This window comes from Saimiri boliviensis, chromosome 10 (genome assembly GCF_048565385.1).
Source record: "Saimiri boliviensis isolate mSaiBol1 chromosome 10, mSaiBol1.pri, whole genome shotgun sequence".
Taxonomy (NCBI): domain Eukaryota; kingdom Metazoa; phylum Chordata; class Mammalia; order Primates; family Cebidae; genus Saimiri; species Saimiri boliviensis.
In genome coordinates, this window is record NC_133458.1 from 122,986,365 (window position 1) to 122,998,821 (window position 12,457).

The 12,457-nt window shown below is 47.2% G+C and overlaps 1 long non-coding RNA gene across 4 annotated transcripts in view; it reads left to right on the top strand.

Moving 5' to 3' along the window:
- LOC120363017 (uncharacterized) overlaps positions 1-10,998 on the top strand; it is a 267,844-nt gene extending 256,846 nt beyond the window's left edge. For 3 of the 4 annotated variants that reach the window (XR_012512242.1, XR_012512241.1, XR_012512244.1), the window contains 2 exons: positions 10,270-10,369; positions 10,809-10,998. This is a non-coding gene — a long non-coding RNA (uncharacterized LOC120363017). Of the gene's footprint in view, positions 1-5,069; positions 5,108-10,269; positions 10,370-10,808 lie in introns of all 4 variants that reach the window. The other variant, XR_012512243.1, reaches the window with a different exon arrangement.
- Positions 10,999-12,457: the final 1,459 nt, after the last annotated feature.

Genomic DNA, 12,457 nt, shown 5'->3' on the forward strand with positions numbered 1-12,457 from the left:
CTGTGGATGAAGCCCAGCACTCCTGAAAACACAAATCATGTATGGTTGAAGGAAATTTTCTTGGTGATGAGTGAGAGGTTGGTGACTGAAACCAGCTCATTTCCCATTGACCACTGAGGTCACATCTCTCAGGTGAGATGCAAAGTGAGAATTTGAACCAGGCACATTCTCCTTAGAGACAATGGGCCAAAGACAGGTCCGATGGAATCGAATGTCTTTTCATGTTGACATCCATCCCGTCAAGCCCTCGTTAAGCCATTGAAGTGTCACATTGGGCCTGGGGGAGGCGGTGCACCCTGTGAAATTACACGTCCGAAGATTTGGATTTGATTTCCAGCCCTCTGTCAGTCAGTCTGCCAGGCACTTTCATGTGACAAGACTTAGGCGAGTCCCTTTCTGTCTCTGATTCCCGATTCCTTCACAGGGATTTATGTGGGCCTTAACGCCCACTGGGAAAAGATCCCTCTGCCAGCTCAGTGCCTGCTTTCTTGGTTTGACTTGTCAATCTGGACTTGAATACACCTTTGGTTTTGGATTGACTCTATTACATCTCCTAGAAATTAACACACAAAACTGACAGCTGATTGACAAGATGAGAAGCAGTTTTCCAAAATTCAAATTGAACTTAATCCTTTCTTCCTAAAAGAATGCTCAAATCAAGGGGACATAGCTCACTCGTTTTGACTTCATGAGCTATGGCAGGTAGAGACAACTTTTTGAAAATACACAGCTAAAACTGTCCGTGCTTTGAATGCTAGACATGTTTTTCAGAATACACAGCTAAAACGGTCCCCGCTTTAAGTGCTAAAAGGAAATTTTCTTGGTGATGAGTGAGAGGTTGGTGACTGAAAACAGCTCATTTCCCATTGACCACTGAGGTCACATCTCTCAGGTGAGAAGCAAAGTGAGAATTTGAACCAGGCACATTCTCCTTAGAGACAATGGGCCAAAGACAGGTCCGATGGAATCGAATATCTTTTCATGTTGACATCCATCCCGTCAAGCCCTCGTTAAGCCATTGAAGTGTCACATTGGGCCTGGGGGAGGCGGTGCACCCTATGAAATTACACGTCCGAAGATTTGGATTTGATTTCCAGCCCTCTGCCAGTCAGTCTGCCAGGCACTTTCATGTGACAAGCCTTAGGCGAGTCCCTTTCTGTCTCTGATTCCCGATTCCTTCACAGGGATTTATGTGGGCCTTAACGCCCACTGGGGAAAGATCCCTCTGCCAGCTCAGTGCCTGCTTTCTTGGTTTGACTTGTCAATCTGGACTTGAATACACCTTTGATTTTGGATTGACTCTATTACCACTCCTAGAAATTAACACACAAAACTGACAGCTGATTGACAAGATCAGAAGCAGTTTTCCAAAATTCAAATTGAACTTAATCCTTTCTTACTAAAAGAATGCTCAAATCAAGGGGACACAGCTCACTCGTTTTGACTTCATGAGCTATGGCAGGTAGAGACAACTTTTTGAAAATACACAGCTAAAACTGTCCGTGCTTTGAATGTTAGACATGTTTTTCAGAATACACAGCTAAAACCGTCCCCGCTTTAAATGCTTTAACACTTAAAGCGGGGACCGTTTTAGCTGTGTATTTTGAAAAAGTTGTGTGCTCTTCAAAGAGAAAGCTACTTTTGCTGCGTCTTTGGGTTCGAGGGGAAATGGGAGTCCTCTTCAGTCAGCAGGGACGACACCTGAGTCCTTTGCAGTCCTCTTGTCTGCCTCTGAGGGTGAAATGAGAGTGGTCCCTGTCATCATAAGCCATGTCTGAAAGAATTATTCACATTCCCTACGAGAATAGACGGGTGAAATAGCAAAAGGTGTGTCTTCCTTTGGAGCATGGACGGGTTCAAAGCCCACCTCATACCACTAAGTATTTTGCTGAACACGAGCAGTTGTGTGTGCGGCCTGTGTTTGGGTGATTTTGGTTTCGTGTGTGTGTGTGTGTGTGTTTGTGTGTGTGTGTGTGTGTGTCTGTGTGTGTGTGTCTGTATTTCTGTCTCCATTCCTGAGCAGCAAATCTTTTTTCCTCTTTTAGCATGTTACTCACAACTGTGGATGAAGCCCAGCACTCCTGAAAACACAATCCATGTATGGTTGAAGAAAATTTTCTTGGTGATAAGTGAGAGGTTGGTGACTGAAACCAGCTCATTTCCCATTGACCACTGAGGTCACATCTCTCAGGTGAGAAGCAAAGTGAGAATTTGAACCAGGCACATTCTCCTTAGAGACAATGGGCCAAAGACAGGTCCGATGGAATCGAATGTCTTTTCATGTTGACATCCATCCCGTCAAGCCCTCGTTAAGCCATTGAAGTGTCACATTGGGCCTGGGGGAGGCGGTGCACCCTGTGAAATTTTGAAAAAGTTGTGTGCTCTTCAAAGAGAAAGCTACTTTTGCTGTGTCTTTGGGTTCGAGGGGAAATGGGAGTCCTCTTCAGTCAGCAGGGACGAAACCTGAGTCCTTTGCAGTCCTCTTGTCTGCCTCTGAGGGTGAAATGAGAGTGGTCCCTGTCATCATGAGACATGTCTGAAAGAATTATTCACATTCCCTACGAGAATAGACGGGTGAAATAGCAAAAGGTGTGTCTTCCTTTCGAGCATGGACGGGTTCAAAGCCCACCTCATACCACTAAGTATTTTGCTGAACACGAGCAGTTGTGTGTGCGGCCTGTGTTTGGGTGATTTTTGTGTCGTGTGTTTGTGTGTGTGTGTGTGTGTGTCTGTGTGTGTGTCTGTATTTCTGTCTCCATTCCTGAGCAGCAAATCTTTCTTCCTCTTTTAGCATGTTACTCACAACTGTGGATGAAGCCCAGCACTCCTGAAAACACAATCCATGTATGGTTGAAGGAAATTTTCTTGGTGATGAGTGAGAGGTTGGTGACTGGAACCAGCTCATTTCCCATTGACCACTGAGGTCACATCTCTCAGGTGAGAAGCAAAGTGAGAATTTGAACCAGGCACATTCTCCTTAGAGACAATGGGCCAAAGACAGGTCCGATGGAATCGAATGTCTTTTCACGTTGACATCCATCCCGTCAAGCCCTCGTTAAGCCATTGAAGTGTCACATTGGGCCTGGGGGAGGCGGTGCACCCTGTGAAATTACACGTCCGAAGATTTGGATTTGATTTCCAGCCCTCTGCCAGTCAGTCTGCCAGGCACTTTCATGTGACAAGCCTTAGGCGAGTCCCTTTCTGTCTCTGATTCCCGATTCCTTCACAGGGATTTATGTGGGCCTTAACGCCCACTGGGAAAAGATCCCTCTGCCAGCTCAGTGCCTGCTTTCTTGGTTTCACTTGTCAATCTGGACTTGAATATATTTTTGGTTTTGGATTGACTCTATTACCTCTCCTAGAAATTAACACACAAAACTGACAGCTGATTGACAAGATGAGAAGCAGTTTTCCAAAATTCAAATTGAACTTAATCCTTTCTTACTAAAAGAATGCTCAAATCAAGGGGACACAGCTCACTCGTTTTGACTTCATGAGCTATGGCAGGTAGAGACAACTTTTTGAAAATACACAGCTAAAACTGTCCGTGCTTCGAATGCTAGACATGCTTTTCAGTTTTAAGTGCTTTAGCACTTAAAGCGGGACCGTTTTAGCTGTGTATTTTGAAAAAGTTGTGTGCTCTTCAAAGAGAAATCTACTTTTGCTGTGTCTTTGGGTTTGAGGGGAAATGGGAGTCCTCTTCAGTCAGCAGGGACGACACCTGAGTCCTTTGCAGTCCTCTTGTCTGCTTCTGAGGGTGAAATGAGAGTGGTCCCTGTCATCATGAGCCATGTCTGAAAGAATTATTCACATTCCCTACGAGAATAGACGGGTGAAATAGCAAAAGGTGTGTCTTCCTTTGGAGCATGGACGGGTTCAAAGCCCACCTCATACCACTAAGTATTTTGCTGAACACGAGCAGTTGTGTGTGCGGCCTGTGTTTGGGTGATTTTTGTGTCGTGTGTGTGTGTGTGTCTGTGTGTGTGTGTCTGTATTTCTGTCTCCATTCCTGAGCAGCAAATCTTTTTTCCTCTTTTAGCATGTTACTCAAAACTGTGGATGAAGCCCAGCACTCCTGAAAACACAATCCATGTATGGTTGAAGGAAATTTTCTTGGTGATGAGTGAGAGGTTGGTGACTGAAACCAGCTCATTTCCCATTGACCACTGAGGTCACATCTCTCAGGTGAGAAGCAAAGTGAGAATTTGAACCAGGCACATTCTCCTTAGAGACAATGGGCCAAAGACAGGTCCGATGGAATCGAATGTCTTTTCATGTTGACATCCATCCCGTCAAGCCCTCGTTAAGCCATTGAAGTGTCACATTGGGCCTGGGGAAGGCGGTGCACCCTGTGAAATTACACGTCCGAAGATTTGGATTTGATTTCCAGCCCTCTGCCAGTCAGTCTGCCAGGCACTTTCATGTGACAACCCTTAGGCGAGTCCCTTTCTGTCTCTGATTCCCGATTCCTTCACAGGGATTTATGTGGGCCTTAACGCCCACTGGGAAAAGATCCCTCTGCCAGCTCAGTGCCTGCTTTCTTGGTTTGACTTGTCAATCTGGACTTGAATACACCTTTGGTTTTGGATTGACTCTGTTACCTCTCCTAGAATTTTTTTGAGATGGAGTGTCATGCTCTACCCGGGCTGGAGTGCGGTGGTTCAATCTCAGCTCATTGCAACTCCACCTCCTGTGTTCAAGTGATTCTCCCACCTCAGCCTCCCAAGTAGCTGGGATTACAGGTGTGCACCCCCACACCTGACTCATTTTTATATTTTCAGTAGAGATGGGATTTCACCATGTTGGCCAGGCTGGTCTCAAACTCCTGACCTCAGGAGATCCACCGGCCTCGGCCTCCCAAAGTGATGGGATTACAGGTGTGGGTCACTGCATTCAGTCGATTTAGTGTTTTGGCTGGGTTGGGTCTGGCAGGTGTATGGTTAATAAACCAGGTCTAAATATTTCCAGGAAACTGCTGGGTCAGGCATGCACTGACAGCAATGTTGTGGATGGTCATACTGGCTGTGAACATGGAAGAAAACAAGGTCTGGTCTCCTTTTTTCACCCAGACGGTGTCGACGAGCTGACCTAGGAGATAACAGGACAGGTACATGAGACCCCGTGTACATCCTGGGAAAGGCGGTGGCAACTGCTTGGGACCCCAGCCCACCTGGCCAGTGGCTCTTCCATGTTTCTTACAGCTTTTGAGAGGTTCGCTATTCAAAGGGGATGAATCAAGGAAAGTACAGGGCTGGGGCACAATTTTGTTAAACATGACAAGGAATATGCCTTGGTTCAAGAAAACCCATGGCTCAGCACGGTGGTTTACACCTGTAATCTCAGCACTTTAGAAGGTGGAGGTGAGAAGATCACCAGAGGTCAGGAGTTCGAGGCCATCACGGCCAACATAGAAACCCCATCTCTACTAAAAATACAGAAATTAGCCAGGTGTGGTGGCACATGCCTGTAGTCCCAGCTACTCAAGAGGCTGAGGCCTGAGAATCCCGGGAGGTGGAGGTTGCAGTGAGCCGAGACCACACCATTGTACTCCAGCCTGGGTGACAGAGTGAGACTCCATCTAAAAAATAAAATGAGAAAATCCGATCCTTCTGCCACGCATGGGGGTGCATGCCTGTAATCCCAGCACTTTGGGAGGCTGAGGTGGGCACATCACTTGAGGTCAGGAGTTCAAGATCAGCCTGGCTAACATGGCAAAACCTTGGCTCTACTAAAAATACAAAAATGAACCGGGTATGGTTGCATGTGCCTGTAATCCCAGCTAATTGGGAGACCGAGGCAGGAGAATCACTTGTACCCTGAAGGTGGAGCTAGCAGTGAGCTTAGATCACGCCACTGCACTTAAGCCTGGGGCCAGAGAAGACTCCATCTCAAAAGAAAAAAGAAAAGGCAATGCAACCCCTACTAGTCTTCTCTATAAGCAGGCTCAGAGTGATGGCCGTGGAGTTTTTGGTCAGCCAGGGGATTGAACACAATGGAATGTCTTCTTTTTTTTTTTTTTTTTTTTGAGACGGAGTTTTCGCTCTTGTTTACCCAGGCTGGAGTGCAATGGCGCCATCTCAGCTCACCGCAACCTCTGCCTCCTGGGTTCAGGCAATTCTCCTGCCTCAGCCTCCTGAGTAGCTGGGATTACAGGCACGTGCCACCATGCCCAGCTAATTTTTTGTATTTTTTAGTAGAGACGGGGTTTCACCATGCTGACCAGAATGGTCTCGATCTCTTGACCTCGTGATCCACCCGCCTCAGCCTCCCAAAGTGCTGGGATTACAGGCTTGAGCCACTGCGCCCGGCTTGGAATGTCTTCTAATACAGGTAACTATTATAAGCAATAAAACAGGTTGGGTTTCGCAGCTCTCATCTGTAATCCCAGCACTTTGGGAGGCTGAGGCTGGAGGATCGTTTGAGTCCAGCTGTTTGAGATCAGCCCAGGCAGGAGGGTGAAAGCCCATCTCTACAAAAAATAAGTTAGTCTTACATGGTGGTGCACCTGTGGTCCCAGCTACTGGGAGGCTGAAGCAGGAGGACTGCTTGAGCCTGAGAGGTGGAGGCTGCAGTGAGCCACAATTGCACCTGGATGCAGTGAGCCTGGATGACAGACTGAGACCCTGTCTTCAAAAAAGAAAAAAAAAAATCGTTTGTAAGGATAATACAGACTGAGTACAGTGGCTCACCGCTGTAATATCCAGACTTCCAGACTTTGGGAGGCTAAGGCAGGGGGACTGCTTGAAGCCAGGTGTTTGAGACCAGCGTGCATAACATAGAGGGACCCAGTCTCTACAAAAAACACAAAAAAATTAGCCAGGCATGTTGGCATGGTCTTGTAGCCAGCTACTCACGAGGCTGAAGGGGGAGGATCGTTTGAATCCAGGGAAGGTGGAGGCTGCAGTGAGCCATTATGTCACTTCTGCACTCCAGCCTGGGTGCAGTAGTACAGTCAGAACTCAGCACAGCCTGCACCTCCACAGAGCGAGACCCTCTCAAAAAAAAAAAAAAAAAAAAAAAAAAAAAAAAAAAAAAAAAAAAAAACTGGGGCTCATGCCTGTAATCCCATCACTTTGGGAGGCTGCGGTGGGCAGATCATGAGGTCAGGAGATCGAGACCATCCTCCCCAACATGGTGAAACTCCATCTCTACTAATAATACAAAAAAAAAAATGGTGGGCATGGTGGTACACACCTGTAGTCCTAGCTACTTGGGAGGCTGAGGCAGGAGAACTACTTGAACCCAGGAGGCAGAGATTGCAGTGAGCCAAGACTGAACCACTGCACTATAGTCTGGGATTACAGGTGTGTGCCACCAGGCCTGGCTAATTTTTGTATTTTAGTAGAGATGGGGTTTCACCATGTTAACCAGGCTGGTCTCCAACTCCTGATCTCAGGTGATCCTCCCACTTTAGCCTCCCAAAGTGCTGGGATTGCAGGTGTGAGCCACTGTGCCCAGTCTGATTTTTTCAAGTATTTAAAAATATAAAACCAATAAACATTCTTGGGCAGCTCATGAGCTGTATAAAAACAGATGGTGAGCTGGGCGCAGTGGCTCAAGCCTGTAATCCCAGCACTTTGGGAGGCCGAGGTGGGTGGATCACGAGGTTGAGAGATCGAGACCATCCTGGTCAACATGGTGAAACCCTGTCTCTACTAAAAATACAAAAAATTAGCTGGGCATGGTGGCACATGCCTGTAATCCCAGCTACTGAGGAGGCTGAGGCAGGAGAATTGCCTGAACCCAGGAGGCGGAGGTTGCGGTGAGCCGAGACAGCGCCATTGCACTCCAGCCTGGGTAACAAGAGCGAAACTCCGTCTCAAAAAAAAAAAAAAAAAAAAAAAAAAAAAAAAAAAAAAAAAAAAAACAGATGGTGGGATCTCTATGTCTCCTGTGTAGATACTATATGCCATGGTTTCCAGAGCCCTGGCTAGATGTTTGTTTGTTTGAGACAGGGTCTCCCTCTGTTGGCCAGGCTGATGCAATGGTGTGATCTCAGCTCACTGCAACCTCCACCTCCAACGTTCAAGCAATTCATGTGCCTCAGCCTCCCTAGTAGCTGGGATTACAGGCACTACCACACCCAGATAATTTTTTTGTATTTTTAGTAGAGATGTGGTTTCAGTACGTTGGGCAGGTGCTCTCAAGCTCCTGGCCTCAGGTGATCATCCTACCTTGGCTTCCCAAAGTACTGGGATCACAGGTATAGGTGATTCTGGCTAAGTACATTTAAATACTAAGTACATTTAAGTACTAAGCCCTGGCTAGGTACCATTAAGGTATAATGGCATATGGAGGCTGAGGTGGGAGGATCACTGGATGCCAGGAGATCAAGGCTAGTCTGAGTAACATACCAACCAGAGAGATCTTATCTTTACAAAAAAAAGAATTATATTAACTGGGCATGTTGGTTATAGTGTGCACCTATAGTACTAACTACTTGGGAGGCTGAGGCAGGAGGATCCCTTGAGCCCAGCAGTTCAAGGTTTCAGTGAACTGTGATCACGCCACTGAATTCCAGCTCTGAGACAGAGCAAGACACTCTTTCTAAAAATAGTAAAAAATGTTTTATTTTCTTGAGACAGAGTCTGGCTACATCACCCAGGCTGGAGTGCAGTGGTACAATCTCAGTTCACTGCAACCTCTGCCTCTTGGGTTCAAACAGTTCTCCAGTCTCGGCCCCCTGAGGAGCTGGGATTATAGGCGTGTGCCACTGGGTTTGGCTCATTTTTGTATTTTTAGTAGACACCAGGTTTCACCACGTCAGCCAGGCTGGCCTCCAACTCCTGACCTCAAATGATACACCCATCTTGGCCTCTCAAAGTGCTGAGATTACAGGTGTGAGCCACTGCGCCTGACCTTGTGAAGATGTTAGTGGCATTTTGATTATAATTGAATACTTTTTAAAAAATCAAATGCGCATACATATGATTGTTTTTGGCAGGACTAGGGGCCAGGACTTTTTTCTAATTCCTTCACCTTGTATTCTAGGGCCTTGCAAACATTAGGTGCTTAGCAAATTCAATAGAAGGCACTCAGACAGTGATTGATGTGTAGTGCATACTTGTCTTCATTAGGAAGAAAGAGACAGACAGGAAGAACAAGGGAAAATTCAGGGCAATTGATCAGGTCGACACCATCATTGCTAAAATCAGAGGAGACCAGGCTGTGTGTGGTTGCTCATGCCTGTAATTTCAGCACTTTAGGAGTCTGAGGCAGGTGGATCACTTGATGTCAGGAGTTCAAGACCAGCCTGGACAACATGGCAAAACCTCATCTCTACTGAAAATACAAAACTTAGCCAGGCATGGTGTGGCAGGCCCCTGTAATCCCAGCTACTAAGGAGGCTGAGGCAGGAGAATCAGTTGAACCCGGGAGGTGTAAGTTGCAGTTAGATGAGATTACACCACTGCACTCCAGCCTGAGGGACATTGCAAGACTCCACCAAAAAAAAAAAAAAAAAAAAAAAAAAAAAAAAAAAAAATCAGAGAAGACCAAGATACCTGCAGATAATGCACTGTGTCACTATCCCTGTGCATTTTTCCTGCCTCTTGGTAGACAGCTCCTAACATCACCATGAGATCCTGGTGAAGGAGGTGTGGATACTGGGGTTGCTACAGTTTATTGAACCATTTTTTCTCCCAGAGATGCTAATCTTCTGTCAGATTCCTTTGAGTGTTTTTCCGATCCCTGCTGCGGGCAGTTTACCCTCAGGGCACTTCTCCATGGAGCCACCAGCTGGCTCCATTGCTGCATAAGTGAAACTGACTCAAGATTAGAAAGTAGTGTTCCATTGTCTTTGAGCTGGGTGGGGTGGGTCAAACCTGTAATCCCAGTACTTAGGGAGGCTGAGATGGGTAGTTGACTTGAGGCCAGTAGTTCGAGACCAGCCTGGCAACATGGTGAAACCCTATATGGTGAAACCCTAATTTTTATACTAAAAATATAAAAAATAGCCAGGCATAATGATTCACGCCTATAATCCCAGCTACTCGGGAGGCTGAGACAGCATTGGTTGGGAAGCAGAGGTTGCAGTGAGCCAAGATCGGGACACTGCCCTTTAGCCTGGGTAACAAAGCGAGACTCCAGTTTTTTTAAAAAAAACAGTATTCCTAAGGACTGAGAGGGGAAACTGAGGCATGCAGACTGGAGTTGGGGTGGGGCTTGGGCTTGGCAAGAGAATGGGTTCAAGTAACATGTGAAGGACTCTCAGAAAGTCACAGCAACTTCAAAATCATTTATTCTACCTCCCACTTCCACATTTTCCAGATATAGAAACCAAAGCTGAGAGCGGGAGATAACTATCCCAAAAGCACCACGTCGGTGGGGAGCCGGGTTGCCAGAGAAAACACAGGACATCCAGTGAAGTGTGAGTTTTGGACTCTTCGTGTATGTCTCAAATAATGCACGAGACTTAAACTAAAACCTTATTTACTCTTTGTCTTCGAAGGTAACTGTGCATCTGTATGATGCTTTGCTAAGTCTGACAACCCTCATGAGGGTAAAATGAAGATTAGGGAAATAATTAAATGTAATAAGCAAACATGCAAAATAAAGACAACTCTGTTCCCATTGTACAGACAAGAGAATTGCACATTAGGGAGGTGGCTTGCCCCAAGGCCACACTCACAAGCGTCAGAGTCAGGATTTGAACCTGGTCCTGATTCCAGAGGTCCCAATTTCACTGTTGTGGCCAGGAACATCTCATAGTCCGCCATGTGCGTGCATGTTCTGTCTTGAATATAACCCTCTCCCCATCGTGTAAGTGGACCATTCCCCTCCCTGACATTGAAGAACCCCATATTCAGCAGGTGCCTCCTGACCCAGCAGACCCCCATGAGCCCAGATCCCTGAGACCTGGTGGCTGCCATTATGACATTCCCCGACTGCATCTTAGGACCCAAGTCTGACCCCCTGCAGGATCTGCAGCTGTGTTACAGGAAAGGGGACCCGATCCAGACCCCAAGGGAGGGTTCTTGAATCTCGTGCAAGAAACAACTCGGGGTGAGTACATAAAGTGAAAACACATTTTTTTTTTTTTTGTTTGGTTGGTGGTTTTTTTTTTTGTTTGTTTTTCAGATGGAGTCTCACTCTGTTGCCCAGGCTAGATAGAGGGCAGTGGTGTGATCTTGGCTCACTACAACCTACTCCTCTGGGGTTCAAGTGATTTTTCTGCTTCAGTCTCCTAAGTAGCTGGGATCACAGGTGCTTGCCACCACACCTGGCTAATTTTTATATTTTTAGTAGAGATGGGGTTTCACCATGTTGGCCAGGCTGCTCTCAAACTCTTGACCTCAGGTGATCCGCCTCCCTCAGCCTCCCAAAGTGCTGGGGTTACAGGTGTGAGCCACAGAGCAAGTTTATGCTTTCCTAGACAAGCAAGTTTTTTAGGAAAGTAAAGATAGAATGGTTACTCCATAGAGCAGCCCAGAGGGCACTGGTGCCCATCTTTAGGGTTATTTCTTCATGACATGCTGAATGGGGGGGTAGATTATTCATGACTCCCCTTTTTTAGATCATACAGGGCAACTTTCTGATGTTGCCATGGCATTTATAAACTGTCAAGGCACTGGTGGCAATGTGGCAGCGAGGACGACCAGAGGTCACTCTCCTGGCCATCTTGGTTTTGATGGGTTTTGGATTGGCTTCTTTACTGCAGCCTGTTTTATCGACAATGTCTCTGTGACCTGTATCTTGTGCTGACCTCCTATGTCATCCTGTGACTTAGAATGCCTTCCCCGCCTGGGAACGCAGCCCAGTAGGTCTCAGCCTCCTTTTATCCATCTCCTATTCAAGATGCAGTTGCTGTGGTTCACACACCTCTGGCAGCTGGGCTCCTTGGGATCTCCTGACATTCTGTGCCCTCTGTGCCCTCCTCCCTCACTGCCATCGCTGTCTTCCTGAACCTCCTCCTTCTGAATTTCTTCATCACCAAGAAGAGGAATCGCTGTTAGGTTTGGCTTTTGGGAAAGGGATGGACCAGGCAGGCAGTAGGGAGGGAGACACAGGCCCTGGCATGGGCGATGGGGAGGGGAGAGCTGAGTGGGAGCCGGTGGGTCTGTCTTTGTTCTTGTCTCTGTGAGTTGCCCATTGTGCAGATCTGCCCCGCTCCTTCCCCATCGCAATGGATGGGGACTCCTCTCTCTAGTGTTCAGGCCCCGGGCCCTGGGTCAGATCAATGCCTTTTTCTCCTGCACCCCGTTAGTCAGAAGATGTGCTTGGCATCACCTTGAAAATGCATCCAGAAGCAAGGCCCTGGCTCACTCCCTACTTCTGTCCCAGCCTCTCTGCCCTTCCAGCCACAGGAGACCTGTGTGAGCTGAATCCATTGCACCCTCCTCTGCTCAGACCCACAGCGGCCCCATTTTTCTCGATCTGAGCCAAAGGCCCCAGAGTGGCCCACCAGGCTCACCCTGGGCTGCCTCATTGCCTCCAGCCTCACCTTCCACCAGTCTCC